This window comes from Pongo pygmaeus, chromosome 3, assembly GCF_028885625.2.
Source record: "Pongo pygmaeus isolate AG05252 chromosome 3, NHGRI_mPonPyg2-v2.0_pri, whole genome shotgun sequence".
In the NCBI taxonomy this organism is placed as follows: domain Eukaryota; kingdom Metazoa; phylum Chordata; class Mammalia; order Primates; family Hominidae; genus Pongo; species Pongo pygmaeus.
In genome coordinates this window covers 107,913,109-107,931,431 of record NC_072376.2, presented here as the reverse complement: position 1 = coordinate 107,931,431, position 18,323 = coordinate 107,913,109, and the positions used below count along the sequence as shown (strand labels likewise).

The 18,323-nt window shown below is 36.0% G+C and overlaps 1 protein-coding gene across 3 annotated transcripts in view; it reads left to right on the top strand.

Moving 5' to 3' along the window:
- UNC5C (unc-5 netrin receptor C) overlaps positions 1-18,323 on the top strand; it is a 393,124-nt gene that overhangs the window by 112,622 nt on the left and 262,179 nt on the right. The gene's annotated exons all lie outside the window — the stretch shown is intronic.

Here is an 18,323-nt window from a genome sequence, read left to right as displayed (position 1 = left end):
CTAGCTGTTAATGATTGATCCCATGAATTTTCTCTTTGGATTTTTTTTCATCAGATAAATTATAATTTCTCATCTCTCCTGTTATTACCAACTCTGAAAATGGGTAATCTCTGGATATCATTGGAATAAAAATTATTTTAATATAAATTTGCATCTCTATTATAGGATACTTTTAAATTGTGGAGAAAGGCTTCATAAAAATCACACAAATAACAACAGGAAATTGTCCAATCAGTTCTGCTATACATGACATAAATGTTCCTTAAATTTATCTCACTATGCAAAATTGGAAATGAAAATCACAAAAGTTTGTGGGGGAAATAGGATTGGAGCATAACACACAAAATTTGAATTAAATACACACACACAAAGATAGAAACATAATAAAACTGATAGAATATTTCTACACATGCAAATGGTTAAGAAATATATAAATGCTACAATAAATATGGACTTCACCTTGAAAGAGACCTAAGTTTGCTTATGGAAGAGGATGTTGAAAGAGTTGCAGCTTGGGAGTTATTGTGAAGAGGTGGAAGGAGGGTTATCTGAAATCAGACAGAAAATTGTAACACCACATGTGGATGGGTATGGTCCCTAACACACATTGCAAACTGAGATAGCTGGTAGATGTTTGAAGGGTTATGTGTATGTGTATATATTTTGTTTATTGCTATGTAGCTCGGTTCATTGGATGCAGTTTTCTATAGTCACACATTGTTCCTCACAAGTAAAGTAATGCATAATTAGATGGGAAATTTGTGTCATGCTCAAATTTTTCCCTGTTAGTAATTCATGTTTTTAAAATAAGAGTTATAACAGAAGACTAAACATCTGCGAGACAGGCACACTAACTTTCTAATTGAAGATGGTGAACCTAGCTATGGTAAAAAAGAGGTGGCTATTTAATAATGTCACTAACATAAACATAATTAAATGACAACATTTTGATTTTTCTGTGTACCGTTATGAAAAACTGAACATCAACCTCCCTGTCCAACTTTATTCATTCATTCACACTGGGTTTTGCGCTGAGAAGTAACACCTTACTTGAAAGGGATATCAGAATTGGGAGGGCCACTTAGTAATCATGCAACATTTCAAAACCTTTTGTTTGTCTGCTTCCTTGTACTCTATCTCTGGAATTTGTGATTCCCAACCAGTCAGTACAAGCAACCATGGCACTGTATTCATTTAATGAATGAATATCTTTAAGGGAGCAAATGAAAGTGTGGGACATGCAAAATGTATTCAACTATCCATTTCCTGTTGTACGTTTTTCTGCAAGAGCAAAACTCTTCTGTGATGTGTTGCCGTACTCTGAGAGAAGTTAACAAATATTGGTAGGGAATGGGCTTTGACAGACTGCAGTGCCTCTGTGGCCCTTGCACTGCTGTGCTTTCATATTCTGGAGCTAGACTCCAGTGTACAGAGTAGAAAAATAATAAGTTCTTTGAGCTGAAACTTCATAGTCACTGTGGGATATTCAAGAAGGAGACCAATGGGGAGAAAGATAATATAGTCATGGCTTTGAACTTTTCCTAGATTTTACTTGCCAGAAACCAAGCGAGAGTCACTCTGACACCTTATTATTACTAGCTCTCTTTCTCCACGTAGGGAAAAGTGCTCCACAGTCCATGTCAATAAAAGTGAAAGGGAGTTCACACATGAGAGAGAAGGTGATCTGAATTTAGTGTGTAAAGGAAGTATAGTAAAGCTAAGATCTATTCCAAGCCTCAGCTTGGAGGCCACCTTCAATGACAAGTCCGTCTTTTCCTTTCCCTCCGCTTCAAGTAAGGTGCCCCTTCTTGCATTTCCAGAGCACTTTTCAGACTATATTATATGTATCTGTTTCATTGTCGGGTACAGAGTAGGTGCTTAGTAAACATGTATGAATGGATGAATAAGCATTGGATCTCAGACCTTACTGTGAAGAGGAAGGGATAAAAGATAAATTTATGAATTGATTATGAGATAATGTGATGCATTATTGTAGAATGAACAAGTAATGTCCAAGAAAGAAGAGATCAAAGAGGGCTATAATTCATTCAGTCACCTGCTATCTGCATCCTGTTTCCCTGTGTTAGATGAACTAGTGGATTAGAAATATATAGTCCCTACAATCATGGAGCGTATAAACAAAGCACACAGACATTAAATAAAGAAAACATAAACATGTATAATTCACATTTTGATAATAATTATAGAGCATAACTGGGAAGACATAATCTATATGGTCAGGCAGGGGAGGCATTTTTAAGGAAGTGATATTTAAAAATGATGATCGAAGATGAGGAGGGACAAAAGGAAGGATTAACTTGTGCACAGGCTGTGAAGGCATCAAGAGCTCAGCTGTGTGAGAAAAAGAGAGAAGGCTGAAGATGAGTGAGCTGGGTAGGCATGCTGGGCTGGCGTCGTGAGTAGAGAAACAGGCTGGAGCCAGATCATACTTGGTAGAAGGTTTGGATTTTAACTGAGATGAGTTTGCACGCATTTGTCAAAACTCAGTGAATGTAAACTTAATATTTGTGAATGCTATTTTGTGGAAATATTGCATGAAAAAAATCTAAACAAATATTGAACTCTGGTTAATGATATATATGTTTAAATATTTACTGGGACAGGTCCTGGGTTTGTAATTTACATTGAAATGCATCAAAAAGATAAAATTGATAGAGGAGTGGATAAATATATAGAAGTATGATGAAACTAGTAAAGTAAGTTACTAATAAATTAAAGTGGTGGATATACAGATATTCACTGCAAAATTTCTTCAACTTTGCTGTATGTTTGAAAATAGAACAGTTTTGGAAAAAAATAAATGCTCCAAAATGAAAATAAGGAAATATATAATAATCATACAAAATCTCAAAACCCAAAAAGAAGGATTATTCTAGCATATTACCATTTGATTGTTGCTCTGTGATTTTTTGTTTTTATGGAATTGATACCTGCATTTTAAAATAATAAGCATATCTCATCACTTTAAAGAAATCATTTTAAATTATTTGCATCATTTTACATTACTTAAACTATCAAATCTTTGATGAGGTATTTCTTTGACTAAGTATAAAGACAAATCTCTTAGACTAGAACGCATCAATCCTCAACTGTCCACCCAGTACCTGTCAGTGTGGCAGAAAGGAAGTGAACACACTGGAGTCTATTAGTGTAATCAGTTCTCAGCAGAAGATTCTACTTCTAAAGTTTTTTAAGATTTGTGGTTGACTTAACTGACATAAAAGAAAGAACAATTGTTTCTTTGAAAGTAGCTAAGGGTACCCAAGAGTCTCAGTGTATTCAGTAGTTTAGATTCTAACTTGTTTCTGTAAAAATGTAAGTAGCATAGTGTGAAGGCTGTGGAGCAGATTGCTCTTTTCCTTGATGAGTTGCTACCCACCATGAGCATTTTGCTGATAAATTAGTGCATCACACAATGTTAGAAGCCTTGTGCTTGATCTCCCCATGTTTTCAATGAAAACATTTCCCTTTTATTGATGTTTGTTCTTATTGACCCTTTGAGGTCAGAAGACAGAGTTTCTTTATTAAATCAGTAAATCAGGGGTATTTAATTGGCTCTAGAAACTTCTGAGTGGTTTTGGCCTATTCCAGCCCCAAACAGGGTTCTGACCAACCACTGTGAATTCTGCTTTTCCAGGAAGGTAGGGGGTGAGAGATTATAACAGGCTCTGTGTAAATTGTCAGTTGCTCATTGCCTTCAAAGCACTGGTTTTCTTGGTGTAGGCAAAATGCCAAAATCAATGTTTTTGACTCACATAAAGAAATAGTTTAGCATTTAGAAAACTGTATGATTATCCCTCTTTTTCTGACCGGCCATCAGACATTTAAAAAATAAAATATGTCTTAGGTTTTTACAGAGGAACTTATTTTTATTCTTCATGTTACATCAAAAATAATTACATGAGTGTTGGCCTTAGCAACTGTGTTAAGATCAATGATACTGCAGGAACGATGAAAGTAGACTTTTATAATGAGAGCAAATGGCCCGGAGTCTGTGAGAAATTGCTGAGGATCCTTTTACAGTAGCACCATTGCTAATTAAAATCTAAGAATCAACACCAAGATTGCTCAGGAAACACAAATACTGATTGGAGAACCAACCTTGAGGGTCATTCCAATTTCTAAACTATCTTCATTGGAATTTAACTTTTTAAAAAATGTCTCCAAAGCGGCATAACCTCACTTCTATTCATTTCCTTTTACATCTCTTACATTTGTTTCCCTAGGCTTTCTGTTCTTGTGCTTGAGATCATTATTACTTGATACGGGGCAGTGACAAATGAGGGAAGCAATTTGTTCAGAAATCATGCCTGTGGCAAGTATTTCTAGGCTGGAGGATGTAGCCTCATTTATCATCATCATTATCACTGAAAAGCTATAGGTCAGGAATGTCTTAAGTCCCCTGTGTTTCAGCATTGTCTATTAAATTGGGGTTAATTAAAATGTCTCTTCTAAAGGTACTTCTCTTGAATACACACACACACTTTAACTCTGGTCTTTTTTAGCAGAGCCATTACTCTTATTTCTTGTAGGGAGGAATGGAATGACATGTGTAGGGCATGATTTCATTTTTTAGACTAGAAAAGGAAAACCACCTAGAGAATTGTGACTTTCAGACATGTCGATGGTTCTACTCCCATGTAAAGGCTATAGTCCACTTTTAAAACTTTTTTTTTAGTCTTTACCCCTTATTTTATTGATATTTTAAGAAAGGAAAAGTAGCCTCAATCTGTGTTTTTATCCTTCCTAAGAATGTATTTCCCACTGTAGTGTCTCTGAAGTTAGAACACATAGGTATTAGCTGGGAAAATTATTGAAAGTACACATCTCTCAGCCCCGTTACCAGAGATTTCAATTCAATAAGACCAAGATGGAACCTAGAAATCTGAGTTTTAACAGGCTTTTGAGATGATTCTGATACCTGTGGTACTTGGACACATTTTTGAACTCTGCTTTCTACCATCACTATAGAGTGATATGGGGGTGAGTGTAAGGGGTGCTAGGAAACTGCACAGGAAGGCAACCTAAATTAAAAGGTGGTAGCACTGAGATTTGAGCTGAGAACTGAAGGTTGCATGGGAGTTACCTAAAGGCCGTTGGAAGTGCATGGGGTATGAGAGGGTGAAGACATTTTAAACTTAAGTTTACTTGAGTAAAAAGACATAGGGGCTAGAGAGAAAGTGGTACTTTTAGGGTCCACAAGTGTATAAATCTGGATGAAGAATGATGTGTGAGTGGCTAAGGAGGTGGGATGTAAAGATGAGCTTGAAGAAGTGAGTGGAGATCAGACTGTGAAGTCCTCGGGGCCATGTTCAAGATTTAGGAAAACATCCTGCCAAACACCACCAGGACTTCTGTAAGCTGTGGACCTCGCCACCATTCATGGGTTCTTTCATGTTCTTAGGCTGCATATAGTCTTGGGTCTATCATCATCATAAAAAGAAGACTGCTTTCAATGTAATTTTCATTTCCACTGCACCTTCCCAGGGTGAGACCCTACAGAAAAAAACAGGTCATGAAGTAACACGCAAGAGGAATGGCTTTGTGAATATATTTTATTTGAAGATAATTGGTACTTAATAATTCAAACAGCTTACTTCATTGACTTTGAACCATAAATATTAGGAAGAGAACACTAGAACTGTGGTAAGACAATGTCATGTGACAAAGATTAAAAGGAAAACAAATGGTCTAAGATTCCACCATTTGTGTTTTGTGTTGTGTATTTTTAAGTGCATTTCTTTTCTAATAGGTAATTGAAGGTAAACCAGGTATTTTTATCATTGATTTTGGGTACATTTAATCAGACATGTAAATAAATAATCATCCTCATCCTATTCCACAAATTAATATTCGAATACATGTTAAACTTCAGACTGAAAATTATTTTAAAGACTTTTTGAAGTTCACAGCAAATTTGAGAGAGAGGTACAGAGCCATCCCACAGATGGCACTCCCTCCCACATATGCATAGCCTATTATTAACATCCTGTACCAGAGTGGTACATTTCTTACAGTTGATGAACCTACATTGACACATCATTATCGACCAGAGTCCACAGTTTACATTAGGGTTCACTCTTAGTGTTGTACATTCTGTGGGTTTTGGCCAATGTATAATAACATGTATCCATCATTATAGTATCATACAGAGTATTTTCCTTGCCCTAAAAATCCTCTGTCTTCTACCAGTTCATCTCTCCCTCCCCACTAACCCCCAGCAACCACTAATCTTTTTACTGTCTCCATAGTTTGGCCTTTTCTAGAATGACATATTGGAATCATATAGTATGTAGCCTTTTCAGATTGGCTTCTTTAATTTAGTAATATGCATGTAAGTTTCCTCCATGTCTTTACAAGGCTTGATAGCTCATTTGCTCTGAGTTTTTCAATGCTACCCCTACTTGTTTTCTCTTCCTGGTTAAGGATATGTGTGTATTTCAATGTGTGCTTATGTGTCAATAACTGCCAGTCAGGAATGACAAGAATATATGTTAGAAATGTAAGAAAATTGCTAACTTGAGCTTAAATTTGATGTGTTGACTCCACTGTTGTGAATGAGGCTTCTTTGGCCCTGATCTGATTCGTGTCAGTATACAAACACCTCAAAATGGAAAGCTTACAGCCTGCCAGGAAGAAATTTTTTTCTTCTTTTTTTTCTCCATTTAACTTTGAAAGTGGGAGGATTTGATTTTTTGATTGCCAAATAGCTGTCAACTTAAAACAACTAGATTTTATTTTCTTATAGTTAATTTCTTGATCTAGATCAAGTTCTGAGCAAGAAAACAACTACCACTGTAAACAGCTACTGGGGCAAGAAAAAGTGTACTTAATATAGTACAGACACAATCTGTGGTCTGTATGATTGGATGGTAAAATTCCAATTTGTTGGTTTGTTTTTTTTGTTTTTTGTTTTTTGTTTTTTTTTTTTTAAGAATCACTAAGTATTATTTAAAGGGAAGATCTAAAATGCTCCAGCAAGTAAAAATCAAATCCTTAAGATAGTTTTTAAAGATAGTTTCAGACACGTCATCTAAATGCTAGTTTTAAAGTGCTACCTAATGAACTAGAAGAGGCCGTGATTAGCAAATTTGCGTGCATTTGGTCTACTGAGTAGTGAAAGGCTTGTTTACCATGGGTTCTGCTTTCTCAGGTTGCCCTCCTTAAACAAACAGAGCAAGAGCAGAAAGCTTTTAGATGTATAACATGAAGCCTTACAAGAAGCTGAAAGTCAGCCCATGAAAGAAAGGAGCTGTTTAGTGGGTTTCCAGTTAAGGATCTGGGTGGTGCTGGAAACAGAATGGTAGATAATAGACTCCTAGTGACGGGGCTGTCAGGAGATAGAAAACTGTAGCAGCTTTGTGGGCAAATAGAATTGCTGGGTTTGCCCACTTGACCTTTACTCTGAATAGATGAGCTTAAGAAGATCACAAAGGACTTTGCAAAAAAGTAGTCTGCTCAGTTCTTTTGGTGCCTGAACTCCTTTTTAATTCTGGGGAGTTTTAAGTTTGTTTCTTGGTATTCTTAAAGGGATTCTGTGAAATCCCTATTGTCATTCCATAGGTATGTGTTTTAAATGAAGGCGTTGCTCACTATATGGCCATCACATGTCCTGTGCAGCAGTGAAACTAACTGTTTATGGGAAAGGATTACTGAACAGGGACTCCAGCATCTGTACACTCCACATTATCACTCCTATCAAAGGCATTCATTGAGCCCCCTTCCATGTTTCTGGATAATTGCATAATCTTATTTAAATAAGAAACGCAATCACCATTTGAAGGCAAAATGTGTATCAAATGCATATATACTGCTATGTAGATGAAAGGCTTGCAGATTAATTGGCAGCATTTTCAGAAAATAGGGCTTGACAGTAGCAGTTCGTGTGAAAAGGATCTGGGAGATTTTAGTTAAGTACAAGTTGAATATGTGCCAAGGTTACGATGTGGTGGCCAGCAACCCAATTTAATCTCGTAATAGTTGCATGTATAGAATTACAATTTTCTGCCCTAGGATGCATGGACACTGATTGCACATTTTAAAAATTATGTCCAGTTATGAACATCACACTCCTGGATAAAATTGGCAAGCTTGAGAATTTACAGAGGAGACTGAAAACTCTGGAAAAAAAAAAAAAACAAAACCCTAAGCCCTTTAAAAGAATTGATCATAGTTAACATAGAGAAGAAAATCTAGTGATTTGGATGGAAGATAAATGGTAGTCATGAATACAAATTTCAAATAGCTGAAGGCCTATTATATAGAAAAATATCATTTGTGAGTTTTCAGAAAATTTATAGTTCTTCAAACCACACATAAGAATAAATAACAGATGGATTAAAGAGACAGATGTGGGAAAATGTAAAGAAACCATAAAAACTGCAGAAGAAAATAGAAGCAAATACAAACATACCTCAAAGATATTGTGGGTTTGGTTCCAGACCACCACAATAAAGCAGATATTACAATCAAGGGAGTCACGTGAATTTTTTGGTTTCCCAGTGCATATAAAAGTAATGTTTACACTATCCTGAGTCTATTATGTGTGCAATAGCATTCTATCCCAAAAACAATGTACATACCTTAATTTTTTTTAAAAAACTTTATTGCTAGAAAAATGTTCTTTAGCAAGTTATTATATTTTTGCTCGTTGAGGGTCTTGCCTTGATGTTGATGGCTTCTGACTAATCAGGGTGGAGGTTGTTGAAGACTGGGTTGACTGTGGCAATTTCTTAAAAATAAGAGAACAGTGAAGTTTGCCACAACAACTGACTCTTCTTTTCATGGGTGATATCTCTATAGCATACAATGCAGTTTCATAGTATTTTACCCATAGTAGAACTTCTTTCAAAATTGGAGTCAATCCTCTCAAACTCTGCTGCTGCTTTAGCAACTCAGTTTATATCATATTCTAAATCCTTTGTTGTCATTTCAGCAATATTCACAGCATCTTGACCAGGAATAGATTCCACTGGAAACTACTTTCCTTGCTCATCCATAGGAAGCAACTCCTCATCCATTCAAGTTTGACCATGAGATTGCAGCAATTCAGTCACATCTTCATGTTCCACTTTTAATTCTAATTCTCTTGCTGGTTCCACCACTTCTGCAATTACTTCCTCCACTGAAGTCTTGAACCCCCTCAAAGTCATTCATGAGGATCACTTCTCCTCTCTAGCTATGAAAGTCCTACATGGCATCTTCTTCCAACACATGGCGATCTTGTCTATATTAAAAATCTGTTGTTTAGTGTTGCTACCTTCATCAATAATCTTAGCTAGATCTTCTGGATAACTTGCTACAGTTTCTACATCAGCACTTGCTGTTTCACCTTGCGCTTTTAAGTTATGGAGATGACTTCTTTCCGTGAATCTCATGAACGAATCTCTGCTAGTTTCTAAGTTCTTAGCTTCCTCAGTTCTCTCAGCATTCCAACAATTGGAGAGAGTTAGGGTCTTATTTTAGATTAGGCTTTTCTTAAGAGAATGTTATGGCTGGTTTGATCTTCTATCCAGACCACTAAAACTTTCTCTGTATCAACAATGAGGCTGTTTCACTTTCTTTTCATTCATGTGTTCACTGGAGTAGAACTTTTAAATTGGCTTCATGAAGTTTTCTTTTGCATTCACAACTCAGTTAACTGTTTGGCACAAGAGGCCTAGCTTTCAGTCTCTCTTGAATTTTGGCATGCCTTTCTCACCTAGCTTAATTATTTCTAGCTTTTGATTTCAAGTAAGAGATGTACAAATCTTCCTTTCACTTGAACACTTAGAGGTCATTATAGGGTTATTAATTAGCTTAATTTCAAAATTGTTGTGTCTTAGGGAATAGGAAGGCCTGAAGAGAGAAAGAGAGATGAGAGAATGGCTCATTGCTGAAGCAATCAGAAAACACATAACATTGGTTGATTGATTTTACTGTCTTATATGAGTGTGGTTCATGGCACATCAAAACAGTTACAATAGTAACCTCAAAGATCACTGATCAAAGATCACCATGGCAGATTTAATTATAATGAAAACTTTAAAATATGGCAAGAATTAGCAAAATATGACACAGAGATATGAAGTGAGCACATGCTATCGGAAAAATGGCACAGATAAACTTGTTCCACACAGAGTTGCCAGAAACCTTCAATTTGTAAGAAATGCAATATCTGCAAATACAATAAAGAAAAGTGCAATAAAATCAAGTATGCCTATTTCTAACTTCTTTTGGAAGTGGTATGGATGATACTGAATGAAAAAAATATAAAAGGAAGTGCTGGTAGTTATGATTAGGAATATCTGAATTATTAAAAAATTCTTTGAAGTTATAATAAAAATTTAAAACGTGAAGCTGAAGAAATTATTAAAATTACGTTTAACAGTACTTAATGGTATGAATAAATGTGCACAATATAATGTTGACTAAAAGATCTCTAGATCAAACTTTAATTTTTAAAGTTGAGATATATTTAAATAACTACTAAGAAATCATTTTTAATCAATTTCTTTGGGTATTCAAATTATACACTTTATGTTTTCAGAAAGGTATATAAAGTAATGAATATAAAAAAACAAGTGAGTCAATTATTTAGACTTTCTGAGTAAATAAAGTTAACAAGGCCAGGCGCGGTGGCTCACGCCTGTAATCCCAGCACTTTGGGCGGATCATGAGGTCAGGAGATCCAGACCATCCTGGCTAACACAGTGAAACCCCGTCTCTACTGAAAATACAAAAAAATTGGCTGGACGTGGTGGCGAGCGCCTGTAGTCCCAGTTACTCCCGACGCTGAAGCAGGAGAATGGCGTGAGCCCGGGAGGCGGAGCTTGCAGTGGGCCCAGATCGCGCCACTGCACTCCAGCCTGGGTGACAAAGAGAGACTCCGTCTCAAAAAATAAAATAAAGTTAACAAAAATAAGATATTTCTAACAATTATACTTTTAACAATGTCTTATGGCCTATGGGCTGTCTCCTTCATTAGAAGAATTTGTGTAGAAAATCACTGTAAATCTGAGATAATATAGAAGAGATTTCCTATGGTAGGAAGGGATCCTGTATTTGGTGATCTCAAATGCCTTTTCGATACTGACCTTCTAGAGGGGAAAGGCAATTTACAATTTGAAACATTTTGCAGATTGGAGTGGAAAAGTGACAAGTAACATTGAAATGCCCAATTTCAACTTTAGACATTTTCGAAATGAAGAAAAAAATGTAAGTCCAGAGACTTAAAATGATCAAGAATACAGCAGACTCAAATTTCCTGAAGCCTAGTCCGGTCCTTTCCCTTCCTGTAGAGACAGAATAGTTTGGTGGGTAAAGTGTCTGGGTTTGAATTTAAGTTAGGAGCACCTCCTGTTTCTAGACTTCCCTGTGCCTCGTTTCCTCATCTATAGAAAATCTGGGGCGGGTGCGGTGGCTCACGCCTGTAATCCCAGCACTTTGGGAGGCCAAGGAGGGCGGATCACGAGGTCAGGAGATCGAGACCATCCTGGCTAACACGGTGAAACCCGGTCTCTACTAAAAAATACAAGAAAAATTAGCTGGGCGTGGTGGGGGGTGCCTGTAGTCCCGGCTACTCGGGAGGCTGAGGCAGGAGAACGGCATGAACCCGGGAGGTGGAGCTTGCAGTGAGCCGAGATTGCGCCACTGCACTCTAACTGGGGCCACAGAGTGAGACTCTGTCTCAAAAAAAAAAAAAAAAAAGAAATCTGAAGCCCTGTTACATAGAAAAATATCATTTGTAAAAACTTACCATACTTACAATGTTGCTGAGAGAATTGAGCACTTCAATATATATGAAGCAGTCAGCCAGTACCCGAAATATGTGAGAAATCGGTATTTCCTACTCTTCATACACTGTGTCTATATACACAGACATGTATATATGGTAATTTTGGTATTTCAATTTTGGCTTCCGTGTGTATGCACACACATACACTTGGAATGAGGGGTGGGGGTAGGGAGGGATGTCAAAGGTTATTCCGGTTTATTTTTTTATTTTCATGTTATCTTAGTACCTTCAGAAGTCACTCATCAGGGTCTTCAACATTCAATATGATTTACTAAAAATTCCATGAATCAGAGAGAAAAAATAGAACCTTTTATAATTTCCCCCATTTAAAAGGTGACACATTTTTACATGTGAATTAATGCTGACCTTTTTATTTAGTGTTTAATAATATTTAATTTAGTTTGTGGAAACTGATCAATTTTGTTATATAGTTTTCCACCTTAAGACGATCTAGATTGGGCCATAAGCACATTTCTATTCATTTTAGAAACAATAATCACCATACTAAAATGTTTGTTTCCCTTTTGTTTGTATCCTTAACTTTAGAAGATTAAAAAGATGTTTGAGAACGTTTACCCCAGTGTTACTATAGCCTGGCTCTTAATCACACCAATACAAATGCTAGCATGTACATGAACTTTTCTGTCATGTGTGCGGGAGTGGGCATAGATAGAGTCTGCACCTTTTACAAAAAAAGGCTTAGATGACTTATGCCTCTGGAAATGTACTCTTCATTTTAAAAGACATTTCTCCTAAGTCTTCTTTAAATGTCTTCTGTTTGTGATTTATCGCCCCAATTTCCTAATATTCTAAATACTGAAAGACAAAAATCTCAAAATGTATTTATTTGAATGGTAAAGAATACCATGGGAACTTTTTTTCTGTCTTTTTGAATGTATTTTATTATGACAGCTTTTTTGGATCTTGTAGTGATCCATGGATAGAATCCCTCACATACAATTCCATGACCTCGTAATTCCATGGCGTTACTTACATTTTTAAAGTATAACTGCATTGAGAAAGGTGAGCTGAGACCAGGCAACTTACTTTCTCCTACCATACAGAAACAGCCAGTGGGCTCAGCTGCCAGTGAACCCAGGTGGATAATCCCTCTGCTTTCTGGGCAGCATGGCCAAAGCACTGTTGTCTTTAATGCCACAGAGGTCCAAAATACAGTTTTGTGTCCTCCAATTCCCAAAGAGAAATTCCTGTCAGTCTACTCACATGATTTTTAGGCTCAGGAAATTCTCTCTAGCAAAAGATACAATCCTTTCATATAGCAAATGTTATGGTTGCAATGGGGCTTGTCAAGGGATTTGTCTGCATTAATAAAGGTATTCCCTGGGGTAGTGGGAAAATGTCTCATTGTTGAGCACAGACCATCACCACTTTATGTATATTTAATAATAATGCTGTTCCTGAGCTTTCAAACATGAACAAATTTAAAATTCTGAAATTGTAGACTGCTATTGATATTTTTGTATTGTATGTGCTATGCCTATTCCCAGCGACCTTCCTCATAGTATTCATGTTTTGGTTTGTTTGGTTTTTTTATGCATCTGGAAGAGGAAACACATATAACCACACATGTGTGTGCAAGTACACATATAAATACAGCAGAATTATCCACTGGCAGCCATATTTGCCAAACTAATTAAAGAGAATAGCATATTAACATGCACACCGTAAAGCAAACTCCATTCTCTCTAGAGCATTCTCTCACTGAGATACAAGGACTTTATCTTTGCACAGTGGGTCTGAACTAATTGAGATGTCTTTAAAAACAAGTCAGTTAAGAAGGTTGAGGCGACGGATGTTGTTGCAAAATTGTCAGTTTGCAAGAAAACATTCTTTGGAAAAAAAATACAGCCTCCGGGTTGCAAATCTAATCAGTGGCGGGTATGGGAAGTGGGGAAGAGAGCATAGAGGGAAAAAAACATGTCTCAAAGAGAAAAAAAGAGCAAGACCCTAATTGAAATGGGAAGCATTCTCATTTTAGAAAATGTTTTCTTAACAGATTGCTTTAGCCCTCTGCCTTAAGGTTTTTGATTAAATTAATGATGGGAGTGATAAGCTCCATTAGTGTTGCTGTTTCCAGAGGGAAATTTTCTACAGCCTACTCTTTTCCTTCCTTCCCCAAATCTCAGGTATGACAATAGAATTGCTAATTGAGACCATAACACGCCAAGAAGATGAACTTAATATTACTATGCAAATGCAGACAATCCAGGAAATTAATATTTCATGTGTGCCTACCTAAACGAGTAACATTTCCATTACGGGCTTGGTGTCACTCAGCTGGGAAGCTGTTGCTGCTGCTTGTTGTCGTCAGTGAGGTCTTGAACTTCTCTTTTTTGTTTCATGTTGCCTGCTGTCTTGGGACCAGTCAGCACATCTGACATGTTGTGCTCTGTTGGCCCTTGCTGTTACCACAGATCTTTTACTAGTGCAAATAAATGAAGTTGTTATAATCCATAGGACATTATCAACTTGATTTCCTGTCTTAGTAGTAAAGTGTTAGAGAAAGAAAAGCAGCTAAGTCTTAGATAATAAAGAGGAAAAAATATGTCAGTAAAATGAACTGTAAAATCCATAACAGGAGATATGATGGGGACTTTTCCATGCAACATAATTAGCAGACTGAGTGCTCTCAAAAACACAGTAAGAAGAGTGTTACTTTGAGGGCCTGAAATAGTTATAGTAAATTATTCATAAACGTGTTTGTCAAACATGATTATATTTCATAATCTGATGAGAACTATTGTGTTAACAATTAGCAGTGTGTGTGTGTGTGTGTGTGTGTGTGTGTGTGAAAGAGAGTGTATAGTAGGAGTATGAAGCAATCTTGGTTTTAACATTCTGATTCTTGTTTTGAATCAAATATCAAATAATAGACATCTCCTTAAGAGCAGAAACCAAAAGAAATCTTTGAAAAAAAATCTACCATAGTACCTGAAAGAACAACAAGCATTCAAATAGATGTTCGATAAATATGTTGGATATAATTTATTTTTACTTTTCCAACTTTGTTGAAAAATAGATGTATCCTAGAAATGAAGGGTGGCAATGTAGACCAGAGAACAGTGGGCTTATTGAGGTCTCCCCTGTTCTCTCTCATGCTGTCTGTCTGCATGGCCAATCTTTATGAAGAATAAACTACAGTTATACTACAGCTATTCTATAGTAAAGAAACTTTTAGAGGACTAGAGTCATAAAAATCTGTTCTAAAAAGATCACAAGGAAGTGATTCTGATATAAAATTTTGAGGCTCAAGTGTAATTTGTTTGGATAGAAATGACTGGAGAGGGGATTTTAGGTTGAAAATACATGTCTAATAATTGAGAAGGGGAGAAGTTTTGGTCCTGTTTGCCCAGATGGAGTGAAAAGCTGAACAAGAACATTCTAGAGATTGAAGATAAGATTCTCGGAGAACAGGTCCCAAATTTTAAATTCTAATAGGTAGCAGATCTGGAATTAAATGCCAGGAAGGCCTTGGTTTTAGGCTTTATAATCTTAAGTGCTAATCCCATGATTTTATAGAATTTGATTAAAGCAGCTTTTGTCCCTATTTACTGGAAACTTTTCTTCATTATAAAGTTATGCATCTTTTAAAATGTAACCTGGATTATTTATATTTCCCTTTTCTAGTCCTTCTTTGAGTCCCATGTATCTTTTCCATGTCACCCACAATGATGGTGTATTCAGCCACAAATGCCCCCTGTGAAAGATAAGATAATGTTTTCTACCTTTTTGTTGAAACCAGTGTTTTGTTGGAACTGTTTACTCTTATAGGTCATTGTTGTAAAATCTAAAAGGCAATTCCATTTAAAAGAAGGAAAACAAATGGACAAATTAGTTTAGGCCAATTTAGAACTCTAAAAAATATTTTATATATTTTAGCATATGCATCAATAAAACATAGTTGCATAAGGTTTTATTGGGACATATTTATCAATTCCCTTTTAAAAATAAGTGTCTAAGGGCTAATAACTAGAACAAAGTAGATTTGTTAAATCTCTAGACTTATGAAAATATTGATTATTTTATTATGTGTCCCCATTGACACAAATATGTCTAGCATTCTCAATGAAATGGCTTACACAGTAGACTAAACCTTCCTGGATTTTATATTAGACATGAATGTAACAACAAAAAATAACAAGAATTAGAACCTAAAGTTACTGTCTTGGTACTTGTTCAATGAGCTTTCGTCATATTTTGGAGGGAATAGGTGGATAATATTTTCCAATAAAACATTATTTAACCTGATCCATCTTTTTTCAAACACACAGTAAGTGTAGACTAAATTAACACATACTAATTGCTTATGGATGCTTTGTTTTCACATCTGATTATAGGTATTCATACTTAAGACGTCTCAAGAGGAGATGTTGATAACGTCATTTCTTTGTAAAAAGGCAGACCATCAAAATTGTGGAAATATTGTAAGACATTTTTAAACATAAAAAGCCGTTGTAAAAAATTATCCATCCTGTCTATTTCTGTAAGAACATCTGAGCTATTCCGAGCTTACATTTTAGAAGTTAAGTTCTAAAGGGCAATGATCCTTTGTTTGGGGTATTGAATATTATCTAGTATATCCAGTACAGGTTTAAGAGTAGTTGCTATTTTATAAATGTTCAACATGAACCAGAAAAGCATCAGTCTATAAGTGGATTCCTTGGGCCCAGAGCTCTGATAGAAGAAAAGTTTGAGTGTTTGGGGATAGTGGGGTGGTGACTGCATTACTATATTACTGCAACATTTCTGGTTTATGTACAGTAGCACTCAATAAATATCTGTTTACTTTAATTGCGTAGGCATAAATAGCATTCACCAGAAAGCCTTTGCTGGCAGCCAGCTGCATTTGACTGCTGAGAGCCATAGCATATCCTCTCTGAAGTTGGAGGGAATACAGTCTCTTTTCAGTGTTCACCTTTGCTCAAAAAGAGAGTCAAGCCAGAAGATCAATTATGATTTATTTATGTTCACAGGTAAAATGGTTTAACAGAAAGTAAATTTCATATTATCTTAAAGAACCCATGGGCAAAAGGCAAATGGAGTAAAATGCTAGGTTTTATGACAGTTATTAGAGAATTCTTAAGGGTTTTTATCTATTTTAAACGTTAAGAATTACTTTTTTCCATATATGTTGACATTATGGGGTTACCTTATCATCTTAACTTCCCTGATACGAAACTGAGGAAGCTTGGTGGTATACTTAGAGACCAACAAAAGAACCACCTGGGGATAATCTTTCTCCATCTGCACCCATCATTTAACACCAATTTGATATCAGTGTTTCAGCTGTTCGAATACTGACTTATCTAAGGAAGTCTATATTTTTGTTTATATTATCTCAATTCCAAATATCTCTTTATGGAAAAAAATAAGAGATGTTTAAATATTGAAGATCATCGTGTCTCATCTAATGAGGTGGATCTTCCAGAATCAGATTAAAGGCAGATATACAGAAAGTGAGCACCAGGAAAACATTCTGAAGTAGGGGCAGGAGGCAGGGGAAGGGCAGAACAGAGGAGGAGGAATGGAGTTCGTCCTAGACTTTGGGCTGCACATGTGCTGTGAGAAATTGGTATTGGCCCCTGATTGTGATGAAGAACAGAGACTTCTCTGTAATTGTTTATCATCTTTCTAAAGAAAGTTAGATTTTTTTTATTACCACTGAAAGCTTCACATGTTCTATGTAATGGCTAGAGGTATTTGATAACACGTTTTCTATTTTTCTTTTTCTAGTTTTTAAAGAGATGGTCAGGAGTCAGAGAGGCATGGACAGCTGGTGCTTACTCAGTAAATGATATTCATGTTATTATAGTAAAAAGTAGGCCTCAAGTTACTATAAATATTATACTTCTCAACCCCAGAACGGCATCCCTATTCAAATATACATTTTAGATCACAGCATGATTACTTGTAATACGTTTTGTTTTCATCATTTCTTTCTTAATTTTGTTTCTTAAAATTCCTAACCACATTTACTCTAAAAATTGATTAAAAGATAACGTAAAACTTCTCCTGGTTTACAAAAATTGTCAATGAATCAAAGTGAAAAACCTCTTGTCATGGCGTTTCTAATGAAACTTGTATAATTTTAGAATTGAATATTGAAAGAGAACGATAATCACAGACTGATATTTCAAAGAAAAATGCAATTGCTTTGAAATGTAAATTATTCACTATAGCAAGACTAAGGCTGTGAAAATATAAGAGTCTAAAGTCTTGGAGGTTAGGTCCTCACTGCTCCTTCACCTAAGTGGAGGAATTGTCCCTAAGGTGAATTTGGAAGAAGCAACCCATTCTAAAAACAGTTCCCCAATGACTTTTTGCTCATTCGCTAACCTACTATCACACCACATGGAAGAAGGAGTCATCATAAAGTTTCTAATCACTTCCTGAGACCATTAACTGCCTTAATATATCAGTAAGTCATTTTCTTTGGAACAAAATACAGCAAGAGTCTACCTGATGCTCAGAGGGACAGGAGTAAAGGTGCAGGAAAGGAAGCACA